Raw genomic sequence first — 24,775 nt, forward strand, 5'->3', positions numbered from 1 at the left:
TGATGACAATTTCCAGGGCAACGAAGTGCAGGAAGCATCGTGCAATCTGTCACAGGAAGCACGCGGCGGCCATCCATTTTGAAGGGACGGGAGTAAAGTGCTCCTCCTATTTGAACGGCGTTCGTGCCCCCGACCCAAGCCTTAATTGAAATCAAGCAGCCCTGCCGCGAACAAGAATACATGACGCGTTTGAAGAGCCTCAATATCACATGATGTGGTACGCTCGTGAAATTACGTTAGATCTGATGCATTACAATTGTTATTCGTTTTGTGGAATTCAGGTATATTGAACTAACTTGAAGTATTGTGGATACACGAAATGGGATATCGATATTGGACCTAGTACACTGCATCGCTAGATTACGCGATGATATGTCGTTCTTTTGGCGCCGCTGGGCGTGCAATAAACCGAATATGCCTGGTGAACAAGTAATGGCTGGGGATGCTTTTTTCTGCACTTTCTCGGTAAGAGAAAATTCGTTAGCGAGGTTGTGAAAGCCTACGTGGACGTTGTTCTTCACATTACTGCGTTCATAGGGAATTCCGTTCGTCGTTTTCGTGCAGCGCGGTGTAGTGTGCCTGTATTGAGGTCAGTGCAGAAACGCACGGAACGACCAATGAAACGCAAGGCATGTTGCACTGACGCGATCAGCGTAACATGCTCTCTCAAGCCAGTGTAAACTTTTCTGCAGCAGAATGACCAGTGGTACGACCAGTGGTACGAAGCAAGGGTCCGCACACTTGCCACTAACCCAAATGATAGCTACAAGAGGTAAAATATCGTGAATAACTCATCGAAATCCAAACCATATAAGAAACGCATTCGGATGTTCCTAGGTGGAGCTGAAATCATGCCTTAAATCATATTTGGTTTTAAAACGTTGGAAGCATTATGTATTTTCAGTGTTTTACGCGGCCTCTGGTAAGACAGGTTCGACGCAAGGGAGGCTAAGTTCGTTCAGTGTAGAGATAACTTGATGTGTCCAGAAAAATAATCAGAACGCCTCTATTGGTGCTGGTGGTGGTGCTTGTGAAAGAGCTCGCCGTTGTCTATTGGACAGCGGGGACCACTGTGCGCCACGCTGTCCAATAGGCGCGTTCCAATTACTTATCTCGACGCATCAAGTATCTGGACCAACGAGATAGAGAGGGTAATAGAGGGATAGACCGGCAGCCATATTTGAAGCCACCCTGGCTGGCGCCATGTTGACCTCACCTTGCCTTGTTTGCAAATGGCGGACATAAGGGACTCATGCGGTGAGCGTCTTTGCGCGCGTATGCTTCGAAATTCCGTGGCAGTTATTGGTTCTGAAATGCCGCCAACAATTTTTCCCAAGCCTACAGAAGAGATACTACGATAGTCACATAACCAAACAGTGTGTTAGCGAGATGTAAGACCACCAGAGAAGTCATTGAAGCCGAAAAGATAGCGGAATATGGAATGTCTTGTGTCAGCACCCCGTCTTTGGCGCTGTCTGATAAGTAGGGTTCCGGGTTTTCGGATTTAACCGAAAAAATCCGAAAAACGTACTCCGGTAAAATTTTAAGCAATTCGGATTAATCCGAAAAACTCCGCTTGGCAGATGTTTTCCCTGATAACCGGGTTATTGTTATTGGCCTCCTTTTGTGTCCTGGGTTTCTTGTGACCTCGGATACCGGCCCCACGGCAACATAATAATGGTTTCCGTGACCTATCCTTTTCTTCGGCGGTCATCTCGACCTCCTGAGGATTCACCGCCCGGGTTTTCCCCCAGCCTGTTTTAAGATTTCTTTGTCCGACACGTGACCTAAGCACTAAAATAAGCATCGAACCGAGGTCATACGGAGTGGTCTCTTTGAAAGGGCAACTAGTTGCAGTGTTGACGACAAGATGGGACGCAATAAGCGAAAGCTGCCCTGCGAGTACGTCAAGGAGTACCCTGATTTCGAGGAGTTCACATCATCCCGCGATCGCGATGCAGAGGTTGTCATATGTAAGTACTGTCGCATAACAGTGAGCACTGCACACGGAAAGGGTGCGTTTGGTATTGCAGAACAGCTCAGTGTACGTCACACGAAATGTATTGTTAAGCTTGTGTCTCTTTAGTGTTGAAGCAATAAATGTGAGATCTGCGTTTTCGCTGCGCAACTGTGCGTGCGTCATCAAATTTTCTCCGAATTTCGGATATTAACTGAGATGTAAACCATACACTCCGAAAAACATCCTCCGGTAACGCCCAGAAATAAACTCCGAAAACCCGGAACCCTACTGATAAGGAACCGGCTTTATAGACCACTTTACTGTTTACAAACAAGAGACGCCATCTGCGCATGCGCTGGGTTGGTGTGGGCAAAACACACTGAACGCAACCGTGCGAATGCTTTCCGCAAGTGCGACATCAGCTGTGTTGCACTGTTACACCATTCTCGACTGTCTCTTTCCACGATACCCGAAATAATTTAGGGCTCTGAAGGAATGAGACAATTGTTGTGTACCCGAAGGATACACGGCTTTGCGACATGCCCCCTTTGCATGAAAACGATCACTCCAATCACTCCAATTGAATGCCGTTTTGCCCACACCAAGCAGACCATCTGCTGACTGCAGCGCCGCCGCAAGCCGTGACGTCACGCGCGTAAATTGGTCTATAGCGAATTCAGCTGGTTTTTGTCGTTCAGAAAAAGTTGCACTGGCTCGAGCGTGCATGTCCCACGGCAGCTTCAACCCAACTTGCGTTGCGCACTCGCGTTTCATTGATCCTTCGGTTCACTCTTCATTCGTTTTGGCCTTGACAGAAGGAGTGCGAGAGAGAAAGGAGAGGGCCGCCTACTGGCATCAAAGCTTGGAGCCTCGCCAAGGCGGTTGCGCACGGTTGCGCATTCTATTCCCACTCTGTCTCGTTGATCTCGACACTGAACGAACGAAGAGCAGCTATCTATGCGATAGATGACACGATCGTTTCAGTACATCCGGAGCCCTCCTCGGTACCTCAGTAGGTAACGTGTTGGCTTGCTGGGCTAAAGATCGCGAGTTCAATCCACGACCTACTCTATACGACTATTCTCTAGACTACAGTCACTATATAAGCTTGGCTTACAGTACCTACACGCTATTCCCCCATTCACCTCGCCGCCGACGGTAGTCATTGGCTCTGAGGAGTCACGTGGTGCGCAGCGTGCCGTGCGGAAGGCTGTGGGCGCGGTAGTAGCTGATAAACACCAAATGCTCATAACCTCTAAATGCTCAAAACCTCCAAACGCCCATATGCACCGAAAAAAAAGTTTGTGGTTTTGAGCGTTTGGTGGAAATGAGTAGGAGGGGAGAACGTGCTCATAAGCACCAAACGTCCAGAACATCCGAACGCTCATGTGCACCGAAAGGCGGGAGACCACAATGGTCGGGTCTTCCTCTCCCGCATTTGGAACAAGGTCATAGGGTGAGAAAGGTGGAATGAATGGCGACTACTACAGTCACTATATAAGTGACTGTAGTAATTATATAGTGACTGTAGCGACTACCAAGGCCGCTTAATGTGTCAGTTTGGAAGTTTATGAAGTTTGAATTTGGCTGAACATGTGGGTTTGAATGGGGTTATTGTGAGTCAACGTGTGTTGGAACGTGACGAACACGTCCGCCGTCACTCTTCTATTGTCATGAGCATGCAGCATGTTCCTAATTGGTGGACTTATGTCGCGAGACAACTGTGATAATGAGCGATGCCACAGCTCGCGTGACTCAGTGGTTAGCGTGCTTGCCGTGTCACGTCGAGACTGGGAGGTACCCGGGTTCGAATCACGGTGCCGGCTGTGCTGTCTGGGGTTTTTCCTTGATTTTCCTCAGACGCATTTCAGACATATGTCGGGCACAGTTCCTTTAGAAGTCGGCCCAGGATGCACATTCCCCCAGGCCGTCAGTCGTGACGTTGCCCACCTCTGTGAGGTCGACAACGGCGAGACCTTTCATCATCACCACAGTGGATTAAATTCGCTTACCCGAGGTAGAGTGTGGCTGACAAAACGTCTAAGAGAAAATATGACCGATGAACGGATAATATAATCAACATGGAACGCCGTCTGCTCCATAGCGGCTAAAGCTACATATGCTAAAGGAAACGAGTAAACATAAGAGAAAACGAGTAGTAAAAATAAACTGAAGAAATACACGGAAATAAAATTAAACTGAATATGTTCAGTTTAAGCTTAGTTTAAGCTTTTAGTTAGAAGAGGATGAACGATAACACCCAGTGAGCTTGATCTAGCGGCGCAGGAAGGAGGCTTGACGCGGCACAGCGTCGCAGTCAGCTATTGACGTCATCGAATGGTTCTGTAGCGTTCGCTACAGTTCCACAGTAGTCTGCGTCCTGAAACGCACGTTAGAAGTAGTTTTGGCATGTGTTACAACGTGTCTGTTTTTGCATGTTCTTGCCTATTTAGGTGTTTTTGAGGGCCTAAATACCTGTCTGTATTCATGGTTTTAGCACGTAAATTTCCGAGTTCAACCTATAAGAGGAAGTAACGTTGATCTTGAATGCCTGATACGGTGGGCAAACAGAAATGAGTGGAAAACCAATCATCCAAAGAACCAAACCAGTCACCTTCAGTCAGAATGTGTAGAGCATGATAGATGGAGTTCCGAAAAAAAAATAATAATAAGCAGTCCGGAAAAATTGCTCTCTGGTTGCGTGTCGGAAAAAAGGGTCGCGCGCGGTTCCATGCATCCAAAAATGCAGGAGCGTCGTTCCGGACAGCTGATGAACCGGATCATAACCAATCAAGTGCAATCATTTGCCCTCCTAATTCGTTCGAAATTGGAAGACATGCTTTTTTAATTAACATTAATCTTTAATAATTAATTTAACATCATTAATGAACAATAAGCGCTGCACGCCATTTAATGAGGAACATAAAAACGGTTTCATTTGCTGCACTGCTTGTAGTATACAAATCGCGTCTGTTCTTTCTGTTCCTCTCTTTACCTTGCTTGAGTACAGACAACGCGACATGATCAGGAAGCAATTCTGCAATGTCTGCTACCTCCTCCTAAAAGTGGCAAAAAAAGAGTAAGAGTCGTATTTTTGCAGAACGAAAATTCAAATCGCAGTTTTTTTCTTATTCTCACTGATCAGGCCATATCTTCTATTTCGTCGACCAACTCGTGGTGTGGTAAAAAGTTGTCTGGATTTCTGTAAAACGCTAACAACTTGGAGCAGTGTGAATGAGAACTTGAACTGGAGAGTCGCAGCAAAAAAAAAAAAAATATGTAAAAATGGCAGACATTGATGCCAACGAACTCATAATGGAATATCGTTTTGTGTCATTGAGAAAAAGAGAGGACGCCAAACAAACAGACCCCAAACAATTTTTAACGTACACATACAAGGAAGCCTCCAGGAGATATACCAGAATCCTTGCATTTGCGTCAGGCTTCTATTTCCTGACCACGCCAGTTGCTGTCGCTGATGCTGAAAGAAGCTTCAGCACAATGAAACTGATCGATCAAGAATATCCTGCGCTCAACTATTCGCGATTCCAATGAACTATAGGTGGCGCCGCGAACTTCCAAGATGGCGGACGAAAGGAGGTCTCCCGAGCGAAGCAAGCGCATTCGGCAAGGTGTCGGCCTAATTATGTTCATGTGTTTCAGTTTTTAATACCCACAAATGGGCATGTTTCATGAAAAAGGAATTAACTTTATCATCTGGTCATCTCATACTGTGCAGTTCAACTCAGAGAAGTAGGCAAAAAGTTCCCGTCCTCGAAGTTTGTTTACAAACGTCGGGAGTCGAGTGAACAAAGGAGGCATTTTAGAATTTAAGAAGGCAAAGCAGGGATATGTTTCCAAGAAGAGTGACATTTCATGTGGTTTCGAATGTGGATTACTAGTCTGCAAGCAATACCATGTTTGAGTTTCTCCTCCGATAGTCCCTCGTATTTACGTGTGAGTGTTGCAATCAAGGGAACAACAACTCCGTTGGAAGTGTAGTGTCTCTATTAATTGATACTTTTTGTCGGAACATAGAGAAGTAATCATAAAATTGTAATGCACAAGTTAACGTTCACATGGGCATTTGCAACAGCTCATGTTAACACTTATTTTCTTTGTTTCGTGTGGTGAAGATAGCGTGCTCATATGACGTTAGCTCTGACCCTGATGTTTTCAGAACTCTATGACTGTATGTCAAAGGTATACGTGAACAATACGTATTTTGAAAACCCTTGGCGTACATGCGTATATCTGACACCTTGTCTTCACTTTACACCATACATGTGCAGCTATTTAACGTGCATTATGCTGTGCGGTGAACATCTGAGCGCTGGAAGAGACGCTCTGGCAAAGTGAAGTATTCGTTTCCTCTACCGCTCTTTGTATTTACGTACAACTTGGTGTGATATTTTTATCTTTGCGAGTCATTCGTTGATACGTGTGCGGCACTAGACAGAAGCTTTCAATCCCAGAGAACATCTATAGTGGATGCTTGTCTACGCCGCCTTAGTACGGTGATATTGTTTACTTTGCCTGAGGTCTGAAAATGCATATATATCAACACGACAAAGAAATGCGGGTTCCTCGTTTGGTATTGCTAAGATTAATATTAAGATAGTATCGTGGTAACAGAGTTTGTCCGGAAACTCGGTCGACACACGGGACCTCTGTTCCGTTCTTCTTGATTAGGGAAACAATTAAAAGAAAGCGTGGGGCGTTTTCAACAGGCTGAGAATAAATAGTAGTGCAACATTCCTCTTTTCGATGTCGATACATTCTTTGCTGCCGGCATTCTGTCCATAAGCAAGAGAAACGTGTATCGCCGTACTGCTTCCCTGTCCAGACCCGCTCCCGGACCTCCACTCGCAGCTTTCCGAAATCGTCGCCAGGTGGCCACGGCTTCGCTGGAATCGCGAATTAGAGACGTCAGGCCTTCTGAGTTTGTAGTCAACCGAAAGCAAGATTATCATATCTCTAGACTATGCCAACTTAACCAACTTGCGAAGAACAAGGCTTGAAAGAAGGGTTTTGCGTAAATGTTCACGGTACGCCTATGTATGCATAATATAAACCCTACATAAATATCGTATTCCAGCTTCTGCATTGTAAGTGAACCCGGACATATGTTCGGAGGGGACCACGCTCTTTGTTGCTACAGCCCTCGGCGCCGAGTGCCTTTCGAGCTAGAATCAAGTCTTTTGTCCTAGACTGCCTCCATGTCTATGAATTTTTTTTTTTGATTGCGTGTTAGCGCCGCGAAGCAACTGTGGCTATGAGCAGCGTACAGATGTGGACGGACTGAGAGAGGACAGCAGGAAGGAGTGAGGGACAGGGAGATTAGTATGCGTCCTGGGCCGACTTCAGGGGGAACTGTGCCGACATTAGTCTGGAAAATCTTCGGAAAACCCAGAGAAAACCTCAGACAGTACAGCCGGCGGTAGGATTCGAACCCACCACCTCCCAGTCTACAGCACGACCTTGGTTACCACCAGCGAGCGGACGCCTTAGCCCACTCGGCCATGCCGCTGTTTGTCTATGAAAATAAAGCTCAAATTGAAATCCAGAAGGCGCTATTCGTTCTGGCTACATACAAGCAGGACCAAGCTGTTACATAAACTTCAAACTGTCTCACACTATGACCTCGTTCCAAATGCGGGAGAGGAAGAACCGGCCTTTGTGGTCTCCCGCCTTTCGGTGCACATGAGCATTCGGATGTTCTGCACGTTTGGTGCTTATGAGCAGGTTCTCCCCTCCTGCTCATTTCCACCGAACGCTCAAACCCACCAAGTTTTCTTTTTTTCGGTGCATAGGGGCGTTTGGAGGTTTTGAGCGTTTGGAGGTTATCAGCATTTGGTGCATATGAGGCACAACCGTGGGCGCCGTCATTTTGGGGCTTTCGTTGCGCGGACGTGACTCTTCTCTTCCCGAGTTGTGTTTTGCGCCCAGAAAGCTGAAAAGCTGCGATATGCCGTGCTGCGCGACGCTGTGTTGTAAAAACTGCACCGCCAAGGGACATAACTGATAGAATAGTTAGGAAGCAAGCGAGCTGGTAATATAGCGAGCTGCCTCACGTCCCTGAGGGTATCATGAATAAATGAATAAAAATAAATATTGATCCATACTGAAGAACCAAGACGAGGGAGACGGAAAACGAGACTTCGTTCAGAGACTCTAGAGACTTCGTTGTGTTTGTCCCCTTTTTCCGTGTCCCTCGTCTTGGTTCTTCAGTATGGAAGGGACATATGGTGCATAGGTTTCCTCTCGGAAAGAAGGATGAACGCCGTCTCGCCGCGTGGTTCCACATCGTGAATTGCAAACCCTTTCGCTTTCTACAGAAGTCATGCTGCGTGTTTGGAAACCCTTATGAAGCTTCAAGACGTGTACACCCACTGAAGTTTAAAAAATCCCGAGTTGACATGAAGTGTGATGTACAGAAATAATATGTTATACGGAACGGTTATAGCTGCAATATGCTTTGGCAATATATTTGGCAGAAATATCAATGTCGTGACGATTTCTTACGACAATTGAGTACGTATATTTCGCCGTACGTATTTTCAGCGTTAAACGAAGCCTAGCACACAGGTCACAGCAGCGCATATGAGTAATTGACTTCCCATACACAGCGACGAGATGAAGCGACGTCACTGCGCGGCAATCCGAAACGGGAACTGCGCCGACACGTGCACACATGAACACAAAATGGCAGCCGTGTTCGCCGGCGTTCCTCAGTGACGATACTGTAAGCGAAGCTTATATAGTGACTGTCCTCTATACTAGACACCTGGACGTATGGCAATCGCCTATGGGAGAGCCGGGTCATGGGTTAGTTACACTAGTGGCCGCTACAATCGCCACGTACCATTATTGAGGAAAGGAAATGACATGTACACTATTATCAACATTGATACCCTCGTTGTCTGTTACACAGGCTGTTGCTAAGCGCGCGCTACCCTCTTCCGTACCTCTTCGTTGTTGTCAACACAGCCCACCTTACACTGCTGTGGTTTCGGCGAATCACGTGGTAACGAATAGCACTAGCTGGCGCCAAATTCCTTAGCGAAGTGGCGATTGCCAGAACTACCACCCCGGTGCTGGGAGCTTTGCGCGTGTCTAGGTCTCTAGTATAGCAGTAGGTCGTGGTTCAAACGCAACCGACGACTGTAGCAATGTGGGGGAGGTAAACATTGCTTCCAGTACCGTGTGTCGGAGATTTCCGGCGCACGTCATAAGAACACCAGGTGGTCGAAATTATCCGCGGTCCTGCCCTGCGGCACGTGCAACATGTCGCCATACTATAGGCAGAAAAACCTTATGGGTAACATCAGGACCCCATTATTATTATTTTTAGTACATCGGAAGGTGTTCACGATAACAGTTCCGAAAACATGATAAGCCAATAGGTCACTGGCAATTTCGTGCGGAAATGACGTCAGTGTCCTCGCTTCCGTGTCAAGCGCCGCCGAGGTTCCGATAGGCAAGGTGCTCTGTGATTGCTGTGTTTAAAAATTGGTTTCCCAGTCGCTTCTGAAGTAGCACGAGTGGCTTTTGGGCTGTTGTGAAGGGCTGACTATTCCCTTCAGGACTACAATGGCAGGTGTTGGCACAGTGACTGTAATGCTGCGCACTTCTCCTACATATGAATGTATGGAAGAATATGAAACGCACAACATCAACAACGAATTTTTGACGTTTTGATTTTTCCACATTTTTTATTTTCAGCTGCAGCTGATAATCGCTACTTATACACGTGACGCACGCTTCAAGTTTGCTTGTTGCAGCCGTTATACTCAATGTTACATTACGTGCAACCATCGGTAAATTAGTTTATGTACACACACAGAAAAACACAGTCTATTAGTCAGGTTCTGACAGTCGCGCTTTACCGCTTTCTAAAGATGTTTCTAGAGCCAGGCACATCCACCTCCAGCACCCATAGCGTGCGTCGTCTGCTAGCGTAGACAATGAGGTCGACCCTTTCCCCATGATTCTTAGAACGTACCGGTCACCTATCGCCTTGTTTCCTTGAAAGGCGTGACATCACATTGCTAAACTTGGATTTAATAACTTCCTATATCGTATCATTTTCGTGGAGTTCTTCCGATGTACTAAAACTCGTTACTAAACGCCACTCAGGCGCAAAAGAAAGTTGTGCGGTTTGAACATTTTCCTTTCACCTGCAATATGTAAGGTGTGAAACGCATAGTTTGTGTGGATACTTTTGTGAAAAATATCATTGGAGAGAAGTGTCTTCTCCATTGGTGGAGGAAGGCGTAACTGTCGCCACCAGACTGTATCAGCCTTCAGCTTCGAAACAAATTCATCCCAGTTGCTGAGAAGAATAGCACGCAAGGTAACTGCAGAAAAAAACGTTGTAGCGTGTTCCCTTTTTACAAATGTGCAAGCTTAAAAAAAAATTACTATGTACTTCCGTGTGTCTTTGCATTACTCTGCGCATTCAGAGAATGCCGCTCCTTTTGAAGCGTCTCGTAATTTCTCGGCAATAAACCCATGTCGATCAGAGCATGTCAATCTGCGTCGTTGATTTTTCACGTTGCAGCAGCTTTGAAGGAGGAATTATCGAGTGTGTGTCATGCCGAGCCATGACGAAGGAATAATTGGCCGGTTGCGTCCCGGGGCGTTGTTAATCTGGAAACATTCATCATTACGGGTTTACCCCGAGGGTGCCGACATTTGCGTGGACGTGGCACGTGCTGGTGTCGTTGCCTTTTGACGATCTTTGTTTGAGTTCAGTTCAACATGTATAGCTTGTAGTGCGTCGAGCATTGAGAGCAATTCAATTACGTAATCATCTGCAATGCGTGCACTGTTGCGGATATCTGTCAAAAAAGAATACTGAGGCTATACGTAGGCAGCATTGATTGTGACTGATAGAAAATATGTCAAATGTCATCGCCTGCGCCTCATAGTCTGGCTCCACAGTTGCCGCCGCGAGAATCTTCTGTACAGTTAGGGTATTAATTACATATGGTGCCTATTTTTGATGCACAGATTTATAAAGGTAATGAACGGAAGCACATTATTTAGTGAATATGTACCACAGGAATGCGGACACAGAATGAAGACGGGACGGCTGCTAATTCATTCTGTGTCCGTGTTCCTGTGCTGCATATTTACTATGAATCTACACCAACTACGCCGCCTCCGTACACTCATGCATATTATATAGGTATGAGAATACGCTTTGAAGTGCCTATGAGAAAACAAGAGATAAAAATTCCCCGACCGAGCATGTACGCCAGGTTGTAGAAACCAACGCGATAAAAATGAAAGATGATAAGTGTATCAGTACACTTACCGCCACACTCACTCAGAAACAAGATACGCTATCGCCCAAGGCATGTGGTTTGGGTGAAGAACTGTATGCGTCATACTTGATTGCAGCGCTACCCTGGAGCAGGCGTGCTCGCTTTTGTGTATGGCGAATTCCACTGGTCGTTGTAGCCATACTGTAGGGCAGAAAAGGGCTGTGTTCCAATACCCCGGTTAGTCGACTGCCTAGCGGTCTAACCGGAAGTGCCGCCATGTTAAGGTTTGTTCCAATTCCCGCCTAGACTGCTATCCAGGCGTCTTTCGCCTAGTCTGCATCGATGCACACTAGCTATGCGTCTGAATGGTCGTCGCTGACAGCAGCCGTGAAAATTAATACGCTTGTCAGACGATATCAATGCTCTTAGGTCTTGTGCGTTTACGGCATTCAACAATAAGTCCAAAAAAGAGATATTTTATCTAATTTATTTATTGAAAATACAAGAATCTCTCATTTATTGGAATACTACGCCGTAACAGCAATGAGCCGTGACGACATTTTCGCTGATCACTGTGTTCTGCAATATAATTCATTTTCAAGTTTTCATTCAAATTTTATTGGTAGTGGAATATGCGCACTATGTATGTCCCTCCTTCCATGGCGAGTCTAACGCCAGAAGTATTTCAAATAAATAAAATAAATAAATAATGATACGCAGGAAGAATGCATCCACAATCGAGTTGAATTATTTAATTATTTGAGCGTTTATAAATGAATTACGCGGCGTTTAAACAAAATGCGGAATTCCTACAGGCCATGACAGATGGTGATAGCGGCGCCAAGTCCGCAAGTTTGTCCCAAATATCCGCCGATAAGGCGTCTACCTTAGGCGTCTACCTAGCTGTCCACTCAGACAGACAGCTTCTCCTGCGCTGAGTATTGGAACGCAGCCAAGGTTGCAGTGGCTCCCGCGTGCATGTCACACGGCCGCCTCAATTCAGCGTGCATCGCGTTTCATTGGTCCTTCCGTTCGCTCTTCGTTCGTTTCTAGGCTGAACCCACACCGGCACGTACACTCAGGCTGCGTTCCAATACCCCGGTCAGTCGACTGCCTATCGGTCTAACAGGAAATGCCGCCATGTTTCCAAATCTCGCCAAGTCCGCTATTCAGTCGGCTACCGCCTAGTGCGCATCGATGCAGTCTAGTTATACGCCTGACCATCTGACAGCCGGGATGGCTGACAGCGGGAAACGCTAGTACCTGCTGCGCTTGCGCCGTACGCATTGCTTGCGTGAGCAACGAGATGGCGCCACAGGCGCCTCGGCTAGGCAAGCCAAGCAAAGGGGTCTACTCAGCTTCCTAGTCAGGCGGCTTCGCGGGCGCGAGGTATTGGAACGCAACCTCAGTGTTGTACCAACACCTCCTAGATAGCATCAGGCCTGCGCCGCACGTGACACAGCGTCACACACGAAGTCCTGCTGTGGATGCTGCTATGACGTCAATGATAGAGCGAAGCAGCTCCCAAAGCTCACGTAGGCCTTCGTGAGATGGGCAGTGCGCAGGCCTTCTACTATCTAGGAGGTGTTGGTTGTACCCGCTACTCCACAAAAAGCTAGCGCAATACTAGCGTCGTTACAGATTTCAAAAAGTAACGTGATACCGCTACCAGGCTAATACGACTTGGACAGACACCGCAAACACATGAATTGGAGTGGTTAAATAGTGACTCGTGCTTTTAAAACACGGCGTATCAACTTACGAAGTGATAGAGCATTCTCCTTGATTGTCCTTGTTTCGAGAGCTTGAATTTCGTAATCGGAGATTTTGCGACTGGGAATATCGAGATCCGTCCTAGGTGCGTCTACCTTGCGCCCGCCATGTTCTGGTATGCCCCACTGTCAATGTGCGGACTACATTGATATACTTCTGTGACGGTTGCTCTTATGTTGTCTCGGGATGTAGGACATGCTCACTGCGGGTCGTCGCAAGTTCTCTTCCTACGGGAAACAAAATATGCCGAGGACACCAAACATACAATTCACATAATGACGTTATGACAGGTCAATCGTACCCCTCGTCCACAAGTACTAGAACCCGAGACCTCATCCTAGAGAAGGAAATACATTGGTGAGATCCGTGCACGCATCAGTGCCCTACGAAAATAACAAGCAATAGATTGGAGCGCAATAAACGACCGCGTAGGGGCACACGTAATTTGTTGCAGTGCTGCAAGCTCCGTTGTCAAAGATTATAGGAGACAGACTCACACAAGAAGGATGAAATGACAAGGAGGCCTTAATGACAAGAGGCAAATTATGCGAGCAATCTTTCGTCTCGTGCTATAACCTGAAGGAATTTCAATTTTAGACACGTGTAGCCAGTTCGTAAGGCGTGCTTGTCGCGTTTCAACATTCATATCGCTTTTCCTGTGCATGACAAGAGACTTATGAGCTTATCGCTATATACAGCGGAAGGTGGAACAGGCATGTGCTGTATTTCGTAACCTGTTTATCGCTCCTCGTTCCATGATCGCGACGGGCCTGTATAAGAGCTCTTGCGTATCTATCAGCACGTAACAGCGACAACAAAAAGGAAGCGAAGAGAAAACAGAGAAAGCAAGATCATTGTCTTAACGAACGAATCTCCTTCATTGCCTCAGCCCGAGGGAACAATCTCTCGACAGGTAAAGGTATGTCATCAATTCCGAATGCGTTCTAAGAACACCTGCTCGTTCACGATTTGTTACATTAAAGAAGAACCATTGAGTCCCAGAAAGAATGGCCTAGTATCTTTCCGCAATGATTTCCAGTTGAGGTACTGTGGTTATAGTTGCACTTTTATTTTATTATGCTAGGCCAGCGGTTTACGAAAATCTTTGAGAGTTTCTACCGCGTCTGCTTCATGAGAGTAGGGCAAGCCCAGAAGTTGAGAGTTTTCCTTTGTATTTGCTATGTACTAAAGAGCCCCCAAAAGGGCGAAATGCAGCTGGGATGGTAGCACGCTTGATGAATAAATGCATACTTCACGTGCATAGAGCCAGAGAGTCGAACCGAAACGTTTAACGGTCCGGTTCGGGTTCGGCGAAAAGGGTTCGGATCCGGTTCAGGTCCAGAAGGCAATTATAATGGTTCAAACCGGTTCTTTCCAAACGGTTCGGTTCCTGAACCGGTTCAGGAACGACGGGTGCGAATGGAGCACAACAGGCAGGTCAAAAGAAGCTTCCGTGTGTGTGTTACAGTGTTTGAACTGGGCAGGAAGGCGTCAGTGGTGGTTCAGGATTTTGAAAGAGTTTGTGCGACATGAAAGACAAGGTTAGTAGCGGGTACAAGAAGAGCATACCCATGAATTACTGGTTTGGGTTGACTTTCCCCGCACGTATACCTCAGGGCGTGGGGTTGTTAGCGGAATCTCACCAGGATTATCTGCCATGTCAACCAAGCCTGCTACCTTGGCCTAAGCCATTTAAGTAATTGAAATTATTCGTTATCAGTCAGGATCGCGAATACACGTTAATCAAATAACGACGCTTCATGGTATGTAGTTGAATTGGAATGGTGCGATCGTGAGCTCGGGGACGTTATTCTGTCAGCACTGACCGCCGCCGTGCTCGGCGTGAGCGTGAAGTGTCTGTGGAACAAAGACAAAGCAAGTGCAAACAGAGAGTTCGACTCATTTTCTGTTGTTCTCATGTTTTCACCTCATGTTCTCTTCATTTGACCAGCATGGTGTGGCCGGTGCTTTACTTTCTAGTACCCTAGGCACGCGGCAAACTTAAAGGGACTATGAAACGATTTTTTTCTTCGTTTCGTTCGAAAGAAGACATTTTTCTGAGTCTAGAACCGAAATTTTACTTTCGTCGCGCGAGCGGATTTCTCGGGAGCGAATTTAAACGGAGCGGCGAAAGGAGGACAACTGGCGCCGCGCCGTGACGAGCTGCCGAGCGGAGACACAACGGGTAACTTGACGCGACCACGGCCGGCTCAGCAACACGTCATCGTGACGTGTTGCCGAGCCGAGAAATCCCGCCAGGAGCATGCGCCGTAGGATCCCGCGTATGCGTTCATCGGGAGTGGAAATCTCCATGACGGCAGCTTTCGCGCGATCGGCAGATTTCGGCAGTGGCGGCAGCCACAGCGCGAGCTCGCGGCATTACTTGCCATTGTGCAACACCGGTGACGTAACGGGGAACCGAAGAGCGGTCCGTACAGTTACACCATCGGCAGGGAAATATGCGCGGGAGAGGAGGAACGCGGAAGAGACATTTCCAGTGCGCGCTCCTCGCAGAGTGGAGCGATTTCGTCCGGAAAAATTTGTGGCATATTAGTTTCTCTGCGGGAAGAACAGTTTCCATCGAAAAAAAGTATGGGGGTTCGGGAAATTTCATAGTCCCTTTAATGCTTTAAACGGAATGACAGTAACTTCACCTCCTGAGCAACCATCGTCCCGAATGACTGCGTTTTTGCAACACGCCCCTGCTTTCATCAAGCCACACAAGATTATAGTTGGTGAGGAGGTGAACTTATCGCCATTCCGTTTCATTAAGTGTGGCTAGCGTATAAGGGGCTTATGTAAGTTCACACGCACACACGTTGGGAATTATGGTGCAGCGTTGTATACACGAATATGTGCTAGAGCTGAGCTCAGGTAGTTTGCTTTCGCAATGCATTACGTGCAAGAGAACAGAAGAAGAAAAAGAAAAGAAAAAAAACGAAGGGGAGAATATTTGAAGACCGAAGGTCGCACAGCCGACGACATATACGTCGGTTGGTCCGCGTATTGGTATTTATATACAGGATGCTTGCGATAACGGTAGAGATGATCTCGAAGACATAGCGCTGTCAAAGAAAAACGGACACGTTTTTGTTGCAACGGACTGATCTTGAAATGCAGCGCCAGGACACCCTGTGTATAGCTGACTCTGACCAGTATATTATTATAATATGTCACTTAATGACTACTACCCAAAACTGTCCTTAATGTCCTGTTGACCTTTAATTCTTATATATTTATGTGTATGTCTTAGACGTTAGTAGTCCTGGCAGTTTTCAGTTACTATCTGCTGCTATTTCGTGACTCGAGAAGACCCAAATCATTGTTGCAGGGCACGACTTTTTCGGGAAGAAAGACGATGTCTACGAAGCTAATACATGGAGAAAAAATACGAAAAATAGTTTTTGTGTTCATGCACAACATCCAAACTTTCGCACTTAATTCCGTGTGAACCGTTATTTGAACCGGAAACCGGTATTTTTTTACCGGTTTAGTTCCGGTTCAGCTCCAAGATGGCGTCGACTCTTTCGGTTCGGTTCAGTTCCGGTTCGGCCAAAAATAACGGTTAATAACGGTTTTCGGTTCAGGTTCGGGTTCGGTTCGACTCTCTGCATAGAGCTACGGCTTATTTGTTACACGGTGAGATTCACCACGACAGGAAAACAGAACTGTACAAATTTGAAGCAGACAAAGTGCATGCACGAAACCACAAGGGGTTTCTTAACACTCTCGCAACGATAGTGTCGACGATTGCTGGGCTCTGAATTAGATTAATTGAACACCATCTGCTACTCTTGCAGCAGGCGTACGCCTCAATTAGTTCGTTAGTTGTCATTCCACTGGCGTGGTCGACTGGATATCGAGGGTGCTCCACGACCAAGAATAATTCACAGGGTCTGCAAGGTGCACTATTGCCATGATCCAGAACTATGGATAGGATAGGATAGGATACGAGGCTGCTCCTTCGATAAGATGCCTAGGTAGTATACAGGCGACACTGTGTGCAAGACTACCGACGTAAAGCGCAACTCACTGCAGCAGGAGTACGGAGGCGAAGCCCAGCGTTGATGTACACGACCGACATGCAAGCGATATCTACACTAAACAGCGAGGGGGCGTATAACCATTGACTGGTATTCTTGACGAGGATCAGGACCACGTGTTTTCTTTTCCTTTCCTTCCGGAAACAAACATGAACGCTTGAAACATGGCAGTCGCAGAAAAAAGCCAGACAGCGGCGGCATCATGTTCAACGTGGACGCTAACGCAAGCATGCAGATGACCCGTTCCGAAAAGTCGCAGACTGTTGTCTCCCGTAGGCATATGGATGAAATATGAAATAACGCGATGAAACAATAATTAACAGGAGCGTGAAAAGCAGATAGAAAGGCTCATTATGGAACCAGGAGTGGTGGAATCACAATAATGGCAAATGAATTGGAAGTTAAGGCGTAGGAATTGAACAGGCGAAGCAGTTGCTGGCGTAGACGTTAGTTGTGGTGGACCGTGGTCGAACGCTGCCCACCAGATGCAAGGTCTTCGTGTTCCTGCGGAGTTCCTGCGCTCCACCGGTCTGGTGACGGATCTCTGAAAGTGCTCCCCCATCATCATCCCCTCATCCGCTCCCAATGTGCAATAGGGCAGTGTACCTCATCATCATCCAATGTATGTGTGTGTGCGTGGTGTAGACGTCTGGTGATGTGGACACTAAGGAGGTGCTGTGAAACATGAGATAACAGTTTGCTTGGAAGCAGTGTTATATAGCTCCCATGTCCGCGCTGGATGCAGTGCACCGACGTGATTCAGAAATGCTGGCGTGGTATATGCCTTGACCAACATTCTTTTAACTGTAGCTCAGACTTACTTCCAAAGGGAGGCGACTATTTGTGACACATGGGAGAATGAGTTTTGCAGATGTAGTTTTACGAGTAAGCCTGAGACGCTGTTGGAATATCGTGGTTTTACGTGGTGAGACATCTGTCGGTTTGAATAGAACGTTAAGACAAATTGAAGACTAGAATACCTCACAGAGAGTTGTTACCGACAGGTTAAACTATCCCCGATGTTCGTGTGCGTGTTCGGTGAGCGTTTGATGCTACCGCTACCACTACCACCACCACCATCACCATGTTCGTGGGAGAATGAAAAAGACCCCAGAAACAGGCAGTGAGACGGAAACCATGTTGACGACGCACATTACATAAGATCACGCGATTAAGATCAAATAAACGCGGATTGCATAGCATCTAGAGGGCGTTAGAGAGAAGAATGAGTGACCGTTTTTGTTTTTGTTTAAAAAAAAAAAACTACGTTATTTCAACAAACAATGAAACGTGCATGATCCGAAAAAGTTCGTCACGCACGGAAATTATGCTATAAAAAGTCTACACAGAAGCAAGTTAGAAGAAAGGGAGCCACACAGTCAGTAGACTGGTAAAACATAACTCTCTATCTTATCTCACAGCCTATTAATCTATTTAAACTGCCGAAAAAATATTTAAAAAAAGGACATCTCATTTTGCGGTTGAGAAGTCCTTGGGTGTGGTCGACTTGAAATCCATCGCATTCAGCCGCATCTTACATTGCCTTTAACGAGTCTGCCACTTAAACTGTATGTATGTATATAGAGGGTACAAAAAAAAAAAAAAAAAAGGAGAAAGAGAAACCTGACACCAAACTCGTGTTGGCGCAATGCCGCCAACAATGCTCGACAACTCTCGGTTGACCAGTCAGTGTCCATTGACCAAGACCACCCCAATTTCGCAGAGTTGCTCGCTACAAAACCCCGTCAAAGGGGATGTGGACACCTGTTCCATTTTGCCTTAACGAAACTACTGCGTGGCGAACGACGGCAAGTGTCTAAAAAAGAAAAAAAAGAAAAGGTCGCTACACTATTCCCCCTACACAGAAGTGTTCGCGTCCCGCAAAGGGTATCACAGAGGGGTTCACCTGGTATCGTTGAGGCGGCCGTAACCGTGCGCGAGGGCGCAACTGCAGGGTGCCGGATTGACGGTCCGACGGAGCGTCGGCTACTGTGCCGGTGCGATCCGGGGAAACATCTGTTCGATTAGGGTAGGGTTATGCGTTTCTGGAAAAATCCATGTCTTGATCCGACGCGGTAGGTGTGGTGTTGTGTTCTACAGAATCTGAAGAGGCAGGGCTTGAAGGGTGCGTGTCGCTGTCGCCTTCAAAGTAGTGTAGGCTGTATGTTTGAGTCAGCGGGCAATTCAATCGATAGGTCCGATTGATATCTGGGGCGAGGACATGTAGATCCTGCACAATGCTACAAAAGTAGCTTTGGTCGTCCGTAGGAATATTTTGTGGAGACGTTTGAGGAACAGCTTCCGTTGAGTCGAGACTTGTACGGAAACTTGAGTATAGAGTATTTAAGCAACGTGTCTTAAACAGTTTTGCGAGTAACTTGGTATCTTGCAAATACTTTCAAAGGTCAGTATTTAGTAATCTAATTTAAATACATCTTTCAGTAACTTCTACTCATTTTCGAAGTCACTTTGAAAAGACTTCTCTGTGCGTGACACGGAGGTCGAGCGAAAAATTCTCCTTTGTCTGGGCAATGCGCTCTGTGCTGTACACACTCTAAGAAAGAATAGAGTATACCCAACTCTTTTGCAAGTGCAAAACCTTCGTCAGTGAGATCACTCTTATGTAGCGTAATGTTCACTCTACTTTATTTGTTATATTTTTTCGAAAGCGTAAATGTTACACTGTCGCTGAGATATGGGGTAAATTTATGCTACACTCTTTCACTGACGTCACTTTGTTGTTGCTTTACGTTTATTGATCAAGTGTGCCCCTTTAACGTTCAGGCCCTGTGCCTGACGTCGTCCTGGGCGTACAGACGCTGAAACTTGGACTGACAAAGAGGACGGCTCACTAACACGCACCTACTTTGGCGGTCACCCAGAAACCGTTATTTCAGGGAAGTGTGCACAGGTAGTCAACGGACGACAACCACCGTATTCAGCATGGTATGGCAACGTCATAGTACTCCTATCACTGCAGAAAGAGCATCAGGGCCATGCCAACCGCCGCCATATCAGATTAGTGTCGGTAGCCAACACTAAGTTGCTGGGTACTTTGCATTGCCACCTGGCAGATGGGACAAGTCGCAATGCTTGACCACGTCGCGTTAGAAAAATATTACAGCCGTGGTCCTAACAACGAAGAGCACGTGCTCATTGAGTGATGGTCACCCTCACCGGCGAACGATTAGGACGTTAGGACGATTAGCAAGGGCGGCAGCGCGAAGCAGAGAGAAAAAGAAGAGACAAGAGGAAGGAGTGGCCCATTCACAACAGCAGCACTGCACAGAGCAGACAGAGGACAGTGCACGGCTCAAGCAGGGCAGAATTGCATGTATGGAAATAAACATATTTCGTTCATCGTTCGTTAACTTGTACGCTGCTGTGTTCATTGGGATCGCTGGTCAGACATGTCGGCCTGGGAACCACGTGTGATTTTGGGGTGAAGATTCCCATACCTGTTCAAGCGCGGCTACAAAACCGCCATGAGAGAGTGCGCGCTTTCCGATGTCACACCGTGGACGCATGGAGGCCATGCACGCTGGCGCAAGCAGTTGTCGGCGGAGGAACTTCTCCAGTTCAGACGTAAGCGTCTCTAGGCGCAGCGACAACTGCATGCGAGGGAGACTTCAGACCAACGCAGAGCGCGTTTGTGCAAAATGCGACAAGCCAAGTGGGCGATGCAAGACGGATGCAAGACGCAGGCTGTAGCAAGCTATGCAGCCCACCGGCACATCTGAACCCCACTCTACTACTACACGTCTACTCAACGCCCTCTCTCCCCCGGTTAGTGGGCGAAAACGTCTCGCGAAAACGACGGAGGGCATCAACTTCGTCTACAATGCAACGGGTGCTGCGCGCTAGACAACCCAAAAACTAACAACTAGTTTCGACATTTACGAAAAAATGGTACAGCGGGCCAAGGAGAACGACAACGTGGAAGCCCTTAGCGTGCAGAGCCCCAATGCACATGTTACCGACATGGCGACTGACCGTGCGACTGGTCAAGTGCAACATTCTGTGTCCTCTCGGAGACCTGGACCAACCTACGGCGACATATGGATGGCTGTGACGCGTTTCCCTTACCAAGAGAGAGAAGACAACCGTAGTGCCGGTGCCGCCACCTACTCTAGAAGTGACGTAACAATCTTAGCAACCAAGATAGTCACTCTCAAAGTAGACGAGGTGGTACACGCCCTAGCCGCTGCAGACGACGTTGGTGGACATATAGTGGTCTAGGGCATATGGTGGTGTAGGTTAATCATGGCGCAATCTACGCGCTAATCGCAGCCAAGTTGGTAACATGGTAACGATACGCCATCAGCCGCACAAGCAGCCACCTCTAAACGACGACGATAATTGAACCTCTGTATGCAATACGGGGATAAGTTGAAAAATCTCAAACCGAGCTTTCCTCCTTTATATATATATATATATATATATATTCAGCGTGTTCAACGTGCAGCCAAAGCGCCTCTGCTAATTTTCTTCACTTAATACTTTACTGGCATCGCACTGGGCTTTCAGAGGTGAGTTTCTCACCCTGACGGGAGAACATCACGTTCCACGTGACCTTCCAACGCCACTCGCTCAAACGTCGCCCACCTAGGCATTGCTGATGAAGGCCCAATAAGGCCGAAACAGCTGTCCAATGGTGGTGTGGCGACGTTTGGGACCTATAAACATAATAAACATATATATATATATATATATATATATATATATATAACCCCCACCCTAAACAAAAACGAGAAAAGGGGCCTGATCTGATTGTCCGTCCCATTGACACGCATCCATTTCCCGTTTCTTACGCTCCTGTAGCGGGCCAATAAATTGCAATACGGTCCTAAATTTTCTTTGGCAGGTACATACTGGTATGTAGATGTCATTGCAGCAAAAATAGTAAAAATGGAACAAGGGGACCTATATCCTTATTGCATAGAGAGGTTCAAATGTACACGCGCTCCCGAGGACGGGACATCCTTTCTATTTTGCGCAGCTGTAAATACAAAACAACCGTCCAGATAATATCTAGCTCACCACACATTAATTGGTGCGCCTGACGTTGGCTACAAGGCTCCCCATCGCCTGTGGTTCGCATTTACCTTGGTCGTCATTCCTCACTGCCCGGCATTGCTATATGACTGAAACGCACGCAGGGGACATTCCATCATCCATTTCATGCTGCCATGCCTGTCAGACTTCCTGGGTTCTGGCCTGGCAATCCAGCAATTTGGTTTGCACAAGTGCAAGCCACGACTCGGCGACTCTATATGTGTACGTAATGAACGAGGGCGAGGCAGCATCGTGCAAGGATTCTTTAGTCTAGGAGGTGTTGCATCTGCTCTTCTCATGATTAATTGCAAAAGCAGAGGGAGAACGACCAATATCCGCCGTCTACTACGTCGACGTTGTCGCGCATTCCCACTCTCTCTCAAACAACTAAAACGAGTTCCTTTCGGTGGGATAAGAACCCACCCCGTAAAAATTGTTTTTGTTCCTCGGTTATATGCTTCGGTATGAAGTTTACCGTGGTACAGCACCAAAAGTTCCGAATAATCTGGGATAATTGACAGTGTTGTTTCTTACACTTATTGCTATTATTACTTGTTATTTATACTTGATGCATTACTATATTCTTATTCCCACTGGAGTATTCTGTATAAAAGACTTCAAGCTCCCTTGCCAACAAGGGCAAACTACCTCAGGACCATAATGTTCATGCTATATGTGTTCAAATATCCCGCGTTTGACTGCGCGTGAGAAAGTGCACCAGCACGTGTGCGGTGACCGTATTTGATCGACGGGTAAGTTTGCGTTCTGGAACTTTGAGAATAATGGTTGTTGGCTGGGTGGGTCTCTTGATGGGCCTGTTACTTCGGTGTCACTGGAAACCAACCTTACCGTTGTGACTGCGTTTGAGGCACCGGTCGCAGTGAAGAGCGCGTATATTGTTTCTCCACTGGGCCAGCATGGCGCAGTTAGACGTGCGCAAGGCTTCAGAGTAGTCTTGGGAAGTAACTTATTACAAGTAATCGTTTACTGAGCAATTAAACAGTAACTGTAATTAATAGCTCTTTATCCGAGAGTAACTTTCATGGTGAACACCAGTAGGCGACATGTCGTTAAGGAGGATGCAACTAGTTTCTGAGAGACAAACAGAAAATTCTAAAGTAGGCGTAACTAGTTGCTATCTAATTACAGTTACTTTAGAAGCTTGTGACGTCAGTCCGTACGATTACTGTACCCCAGTTAAGTGTCGATCCGCACATTCCGTCGTTACAATCAGTGTAATGCCTCCACTCGTAAACTTAACCCGGGCTCTCAGACATCGAGTAGAGCAATCTATTCGCTCGACAGAATTGTCGTCAAAAGACCTCGACGAATGAACGAAATGGATCAGACGAAGATGATTCGAAAAGAAGGAAAAAGATGCGAAGAATGTCTACAACATTATTACCTTTAATGTACTATCCCGCATCATCCAGGCCTATTTTCTACTCACCAATGGCCCTGCACGGCGCCACTCCACTTCCCTTTTACATCTCTCAGAAGCAAATTACTTTCTGGGTGGCATAGTGGGTTCCTCGAGCAGTTCAGGCTGCTGCGCGCGCCTGTTTAGCCGTTCTCGCGGAAAGTTTGTGCGCGCAGGCGCGACGGCGCATGGGGCACCCGGCGTGTCTCCAGTCGGAGATATTCCAGCGCGAGCCCTCGATCCTACCAGTTCGACGTTCAGCTCCGAAGCGAGTGTGTCCCGCACCTCGGCTCTCAAACCTTGGATTGCTGCGCGCCTCACCAACTGCAACTCGGTAAGTCTCTATACCGGACGTTACGGGCTACGGGCCACCATGCGCTCCGCTAAGAGAACGTTGGAAGCAGGAATGGACGGCTAAGCCGGAAATTCCTACTACCAATTACTGCAGCTGGTGGTATTTTTTCAGACAATCTGAAATTCGCCAGAAGCCAGTAAAAGTTCGTTTGTTTTACTCATATTCCTTGGCAACATCTACATGTATGTCCCCGGACGCTGGACACGTACACGCTGACACAGCAATATGTCAACGTAGTGGCGTAAGCTTTGTGAAGAAGTCACGTTTATACAAATGACGTAATAATTAAAATACTGAAATATGGCCAGTCGTGGAACACCATGAGGCACAGTGCGACATAGCAAGAACGCGACTCTTCAGAAGTTTGATTTTGGACTTTTGCGTTCCTCGTGATGGCTGCGACGTGACATATGAAGCACGTTTTGCTTGTTCTGGCCTAACTGCGATAATCTATAAGCCCATGATGACGTATGTTTGCCTACCGCGTCGCGACGAAGAGGCTATAATTAAGAACAAACACACCAGGAACGATGAGCGCGCGGAGCAAAGAAAGGTGCTTTCGGTAAATGTCGACAATGACAGAAAGCAGGTAATTTACTAAGGCGAATTGCTGTCACATTATCATCATCATTGTGTTAACGTTATTAGACAACAATTACTTAATTGTGCCGACTTTATCTGGACAATGAACTCGATTCCCTATACGAAAGGTGTCCAATAACCAAACACGGCGCTGTATTTAGTTAAAAAACTAAAGCTCTGACAGATGAGTCACCCTTGCGCAAACTTCATGTTGTCGTCTCGATATTTACCATGCAGAATGCATGCAATTTGCTAATAGTTTGTTCAAGCAGCGATGAAAACAATAACGATATAACCCTTGCAATGAAAGAACTG

General features: G+C 46.8%; 2 protein-coding genes across 3 annotated transcripts in view; one reads left to right on the forward strand and one right to left on the reverse strand.

Annotated features, from left to right (window-relative positions):
• The window catches only part of LOC135377525 (prolactin-releasing peptide receptor-like), a 774,729-nt gene that overhangs the window by 390,633 nt on the left and 359,321 nt on the right, over positions 1 to 24,775 (reverse strand). The window lies entirely within an intron of this gene.
• LOC135377526 (neuropeptide F receptor-like) overlaps positions 23,765 to 24,775 on the forward strand; it is a 414,003-nt gene continuing 412,992 nt past the window's right edge. The window contains exon 1 of the mRNA XM_064610012.1: positions 23,765 to 23,857. The gene's annotated coding sequence lies outside the window, so the exon portion shown is untranslated. The remainder of the gene's footprint in view (positions 23,858 to 24,775) is intronic.

The sequence above is a fragment of the Ornithodoros turicata genome, chromosome 1, assembly GCF_037126465.1.
Source record: "Ornithodoros turicata isolate Travis chromosome 1, ASM3712646v1, whole genome shotgun sequence".
NCBI lineage: Eukaryota > Metazoa > Arthropoda > Arachnida > Ixodida > Argasidae > Ornithodoros > Ornithodoros turicata.